This window comes from Mesoplodon densirostris, chromosome 6 (assembly GCF_025265405.1).
Source record: "Mesoplodon densirostris isolate mMesDen1 chromosome 6, mMesDen1 primary haplotype, whole genome shotgun sequence".
NCBI lineage: Eukaryota > Metazoa > Chordata > Mammalia > Artiodactyla > Ziphiidae > Mesoplodon > Mesoplodon densirostris.
The window spans coordinates 38,406,622-38,413,296 of record NC_082666.1 but is presented as its reverse complement, the minus strand read 5'-3'; the positions used below and the strand labels follow the sequence as shown (position 1 = coordinate 38,413,296).

The window sequence follows — 6,675 nt, the reverse complement described above, 5'->3', positions numbered from 1 at the left end:
ACCCAGGGCTTTTAAGGTTTTGTGTGTTACCAAGCAGTCTTGATCATCGTGTGATACCTCCAGACTTTTGATCAGCCAGGGGGTCAGAACACACTTAATGAATAACCACAGAGTATGCAATCAAATGGCAAGGTAAGTTCAAGCACATTAAAGGGCCTTATAATCACAGGCCACATTTCTTTCTACTTTCCATGGCTTCACTCATGGTGCAAAGTGACCAGAAGAACTTTATTTATACCATTTCTAGGGTGCTGTGGGAATAGAAGTTGCCTTAAAAAAATGCAGTAGTTAATGACATACTGGAGTAGTTAATGACAAAATGGAGTAACAAAAGCAAGGGTTTAGGCATCAAAACCATGTGCTAAATCTGGCCTGGCTCCTGTTGGACCAGCTGCTTGACCTCTAAGTGTTTTCCCCTCATCTGTAAAATTAGAATGCTGTTGTTGATGTTGCTTCCTAAGAGCTCCTGGTGTTATGAATAAACCATAAAGTGTGAAGGGTCACGTGAATGTCAGCTGTCCTTGCTATAACTCAGTGTTGGCATCCTTGGTCTCATGAAATCTCAGATCTACCCAGTCTGGCCCATAGCATGGCCTTCTTGGAGTTGAGTGTGACAAGTTCTCCATGAACTTGGTGGCTGCAGACATACCTCATGTTCCAGGGAAAACCATCTTCAGAACCCACTATCAGCCCCAATGAGAGGTGGGGAGTTCTTTGCAGATGTGGTGGGGCAGCATCTTGTTGGGTATCTTGCAGGCTTAGGCAAAATAGGCTCTACTTTACATTAGTTTTTGGAAATTACAAACTGCTTCAGAGGTCTGAGTGTCAATAGTTGTGAAACCTTGATGCATAGAATTGAAGGAAAACCTACTATTTAAAGACTATCACATGATATCGCTTGTATGTGGAATCTAAAAAAAATGGTACAAATGAACTTATTTACAAAACAGGAATAGAGTCACTGATGTAAAGAAACAAACTTACGTTTACCAGGGGAAAAGGGGGGAGGGATAAACTGGGAGATTGGGATTGACATATACACACTACTCTATATAAAATAGGTAACTAATAAGGACCTACAGTACAGGGCAGGGAACTCTACTCAGTACTCTGTAATGACCTACATGGGGAAAAAAATCTAAAAAGGAGTGGATATATGTATATGTATAACTGATTCACTTTGCTGTACAGCAGAAACTAACACAACATTGTAAATCAACTATACTCCAATAAAAATTAAAAAAAACAAATATCTCATAGAAAAATTATTAAAATTTTTTAACAGAAAAATAAATATAGGGCTTCCCTGGTGGCACAGTGGTTGAGAGTCCGCCTGCCAATGCAGGGGACACGGGTTCGAGGCCCAGTCCGGGAAGATCCCGCATGCCGCGGAGTGGCTGGGCCCGTGAGCCATGGCCGCTGAGCCTGTGCATCCGGAGCCTGTGCTCCGCAACGGGAGAGGCCACAGCAGTAAGAGGTCCGCGTACTGCAAAAAATAATAATAATAATAAATAAATAAATAAATAAATAAATATATATATATATATATATATATTCAATGAATATAAGAAATAAAGACTATCAGGTGTTTCCTCTTTTATGAGAGATAAAGTCTGCATTAATAATTCTTCTATTTGAGAAAAGGACTAAAATAAAAACCCTCATTATTGATTTTATTTTTTCAAAGGTGAAGTCAAGAACCTGCTCTGGAATGGAGTTCAAGGCAATGCAGAACTGCATAGTTTTCTATAATAAAGTCAAAGATGGTTTCCACTAAAGGTAGAATTGCATTACTTTGTTTATTCATTTAACTAGGATGCACTGAGCTCCCACTGTGTACCTAACATTCCTCTATGCCCTGAGTATTGCCCTCAAGGAGCTCATAGTCTAGTGAGAAAGAACAGACACTAATGAAACAAGCATATAACTCAGGGGTCCCCAATCCCCAGTCCTTAGCCTGTTAGGAACCTGGCTGCACAGCAGGAGGTGAGCAGCAGGTGAGCGAGTGAAGCTTTATCTGCTGCTCCCCATCACTCTCCATCGCTCGCATTACCACCTGAACCATCCCTCACCCCAGCCCGTGGAAAAATTGTCTTCCACGAAACCAGTCCCTAGTGCCAAAAAGGTTGGACAGCTGATATAACTCATACTGGGTGCTGTGCATTCAAGGGGAATGTATGACTTGTGATGGACCTGGTCTTGAAAGGCTTCCCTGAATAAATGCAAGATGAGTCAGACTTTATAGTCAAAAGGGAGAAGGTGCTCACTTCAGCAGCACATAGACTAAAATTGGAAAAATACAATTAGCATGGCCCCTGTGCAAGGATGACACACAAATTTGTGAAGTGTTCCATATTTTTGCACAACAATGTGAAAGTGCTTAATGTTACTGAAGTGTATATTTAAATTAGTTAAAATGGTAAATTTTATGTTATGTATATTTTACCACAGTAAAAAAAGGGGGAATGGTATTGGGATGGTTCCATTGCAGACAGAGGGAACAGCAGGTACAAATGTCTTGTGGGAAGAGGGAGCATGGATGAGAGGAAAGCCAGCAGGGCTGGCTTGTCAAGATTTGGAGGATGTTCTATGGCCTGAGATGAGGAGTCACAGGCAGAGGCCAGACCACCACAAACCTGGATACTGATCTTTGTCCTGAGATCAGTGGGAAATTGTTGAAGATCTTCCATAAGGGCAGCAATAGAATTGTGTTTTTAAATAGGGTAGACAGTGGGTAGAGGGGCAGTGGATGTGGCTGACCAGTTGGGAAGGTGTCAGAGTCTTTCAGAAGACAGATGGGTGTTGCTTGGACTAAGGTGTTGAGGTTGAGATGGAGCGAAGTGGATAGATTTGAGCAAAGTCAGAGGGCCAATGGCTGAACTTGTTGAAAGTTTGCTTTGGGGGTGAGGGGAGGAACCAGTCAAGAAAGATCTCCATGTTTCCAGATGGATGGTGGTTCCAGTGACTGGGACAGGAAGCACAGAGAGAAGGAGTTTGGAGAGGTGGATCATGATTCTTGTTTTGGACATGCTGAGTTTGTGAGCCTCAGGAAGTTTACAGCTGCCAGTGCAGGGGAACCTACACATGGGGCATTGGTGCTGGGTTAACTGAGGCCCACACTAATTTCTGGTAGAGTTTCTGGTGATGCTACCTGGCTCACAGCACAACTTGTTCTCTGAGGCATGTTTGTCATGGGACATGTGAGGGCTCAGGACCACTCCCAAGAGAGAAAACAGAAGGAACACCCAGTCTGCTCCACTGGGCAGTTGACAAAAACAATTTTTTCTTCTTCTGAAAAGCTGCTAATCTTGACTAAACCATACATGGTGTGGATGGTAGATAAAATGTGGTTGGATGTATGCAGCTGGGATGGCATCTATGTGTCCACCTCCAGTCTTTTAGACCCAAGGGTGAGCAGTCCTCAGAGTGCTTCTGAAACATCAAGCATAAAAGGCAGGTAATGTGTGCTGACTAATTGAAGCTAAATGTCATGTGCAGTCACAGGGCTTGATAGTCTCTGGAACATCTGCCTTTTCATTTGATAATTTTGGAAAATCAAAAAATCCACCCAAGGCAGAGGTAGCATTTTATTTTTGAGCTTCTCTCCTCCCTGCCTTGAGCTTCTCTGAAATGCCTACCACTGTTCCAGTCCCATCTGAGGTAACCTCAATCTTTATTCACACCCCACCAATGAAAGATGTGTAAAGGCTTCAAGTGAACAATCAAATGTGAAGAAAACAACATTTTAAAAGACTCTAGCTTTAGGACATACCATCTAGGCAACTAAGCATGTAATAAATGCCTGCAATTTGTTACACATGCCTCAAGAAGTAAACTCTGGCTAGATTGAATGGCAACTTTTAATCATGATAACGGACTGAGTTCTCTCACAGTGTATAAAGGTGTACAGGTCAAATTTTTGGGTAAGTTCAGAAATTTACTGCTCTGGAATTGGCTAGTCATAGTCAATTTAAAAGTGGATACAAGTATGCGACAAACCCCCAGGTCTGATGGAAACTTGTTAATCTACAAAGGTCAACCTAGATGACCTTTGATGTGTCCTCAAGAAATTACAGTATGATGTGAATAAGGCTACATATAAACAAATGTTACAAGTACAATACATTTAAGGAAAGCATTCTTTTATGAAAATAGAAGGGTGATAGTACACCTGGAGTGCAAGAAAAAGGGGGAAAAATGAGAATGTATGGGGTTATGGGATTTTGCCACTGTTCTGATTCCATAGTCACTAAGCACCATTCTCTTGTTAATTTGGCCCTGAATGTTGGCTTTGCTTTGCAGGTGGAAGCATTCACCAAAAAGTTGGTACAATGATTTTGAACCACCTAATCAAAATATTCCTAGTCGCAAATTACTATACTGTTATTCAGATTTATATCATCTTTTGGATAAGTTTGGTTGGTGCTAATCTGTTCCATAGCCTCCAAACTGCTTTGATCCTCCTCAGGAGCCCACAGTCTGTGTGGTGGTGAGACACTTTAGACTTGCCAGTTAACAGTATTTTAGTTCAAATGGAACATTTTGAATTTGAGCATTTGGTCTGTTTAAAGTCCCATTGGATATCAGGACTGGTTTAAATATTCTCTTATGTATGGCTCTTAGACAAAAGCTCAGTCTTTGGGATGTCACCAACCTCTTTTTCCCCTTCTACAGCATGGTGTCCCAGAGTATGAAGTTTGTTATTTATAATAAAGAGTTTGCCTGGCCTTTGTCTTTGCTTCCTGGGAGGGAGACTAAATCCTAGGAATTTCCTGAATAATAAGAGTGTCTTTGTTATTCATGAGCCTCTGGGATCACACCAGAGTTTATCCTAACAATATAACTCAGAATGGAGGTTGGTCACCAGAAAGACCAGCCATGTAATTAGAGGGTTGAGGTTTTGAGCCAGTCTGACCTCCAGGGAGGGAAGGAGAGCTGGAGATTGAGTTCAATCATGTGGCCAAGGACTCTACCAATCATGGCTACATAATAAAATCCCAATAAATACTCTGGTCATTGAAGCTTGGTGAAGCTTCCTGGTTGCTGAACACATTAACGCGCTGGGAGGGTGATGAACACTGATTCCACGGGGAAAGAGCATGGAAGCTTTGTGTTCATAACACTTCCAGATCTTGCCCTATGTATGTTTTCTTTTTACTGGTCCTGATTTGAATCCTTTGTAATAAAACCATATTTATAAGGATAGAACTTTCCAAAGTTCTGTGAGTCATTCCAGTGAATTATTGAAACTAAGGGGACTCATGGGGATGTCCTGGACTTGTAGCCATTTGGTCAGAAGTACAGGTGGCCTGGGAATCCCTGAACTTGTGGCTGGCATCTCAAAGGGGGACAGTCTTGTTGGGGACCTGTGGAGTCTGATGCTAACTCTGGGTGTTTGCATCAGCATTGAATTGTATTGCCTTATACAAAGGCTGTACTCATGGCACAAGAAGAGATATATCTGTCCTGCCCTGGTGTCCTTGGAATTCTTGCTGGGCCACATCCCCCAGGTAAGATTAGTTTCTCTTAATTCATTTATTCCATGTCTTTTATCTCTAGAGGCACCTGTGTCTTGGTAAAGAATCATCAATGTATAAGCTGGCATTTTTGGTTATTGTTATACCAGTGAAACAGCGTGTAACTTTTCTTTCCTACATAGTTAAAAAGTCGAAATTTCTTGGGAGGTCTGAAAATCATATTTTCAACAACTGGTGGTAGTGCATCCAGTATATGGGCTTTATCCCAAATGATGTTGAGCCAATTGATGTCAGTGCCGTTCTCTGAAAAACTAATTCCAGGATTAAACATTGAAGGGGACAAAAGGAACTACTCATGAACATGGAAGCTCTGCTGCTTTAAGGAAAACTCACCCAGAGGAGACAGAGTTGGAGACCAACCACTCCCACCATTATTCATCTCAGCCTGCTACACAAAATCCCTGGATCATGGGGTCTGCTGAAGGACCTTCTGCTCCACCTCTGGAGTATCTTGTGTTCTCTTGGTAACCACAGATGCTCCTCTGGCAGCAGCTGCGATCATCCACTTCAACACTAGTGCAGGTTCCTCATCCCTGGCTACAGGTTAGAATCACCAGGGGAGGTTTGATAAAATGCCACAGCTGTACTTATCTTCAGAAATTCTTGACTACCAAGGTGAGGTAGTTCTCCTAGGCTCTGCTCATCATGGCCTCACAAGGCATAGCACTTGCCTGCAGTCTTCTGGCTTGCTTAACACCAGAGAGAAAAGACCTCTCCCTAACTGTGTCTCCCAATTCACTCTTGGACCAGGTACATTCTGTCTCACTCTTAGTTTTTATACCTAGAAAGAAAGTTGTCAGCTTGAAATGCTTCATCTAGTTTTTCAGTTCCAATTACATATCTCTAAATTAATATCAACAAAACCCAAAACTACCTTATTTAATGAGAACTTACACTGTGCTAAGGGTTTTACATGCATTTTCTTTTTCTTAGCCTTTTTATTGTGAAATATGACATATACAGAAAAAGTTTATCAAACATAAATATACATCCAAGAGAATTATCACAAAGCCAACACTCTTTCTCATTACACCCTCATTCCCCATCAAAAGTAGCCTCCACCCTGACATTTAAGGTAATCACTTCCCTGTTCTTTTTGATTGTCCAACACCAAATACGCATCTCCAAATTTGGGTTT

At 41.7% G+C, this 6,675-nt stretch overlaps 1 pseudogene; it reads left to right on the top strand.

Moving 5' to 3' along the window:
- The first annotated feature begins 2,259 nt into the window (after positions 1 to 2,259).
- Positions 2,260 to 2,360, top strand: LOC132492867 (U6 spliceosomal RNA; annotated as a pseudogene).
- The last annotated feature ends 4,315 nt before the right edge of the window (positions 2,361 to 6,675 follow it).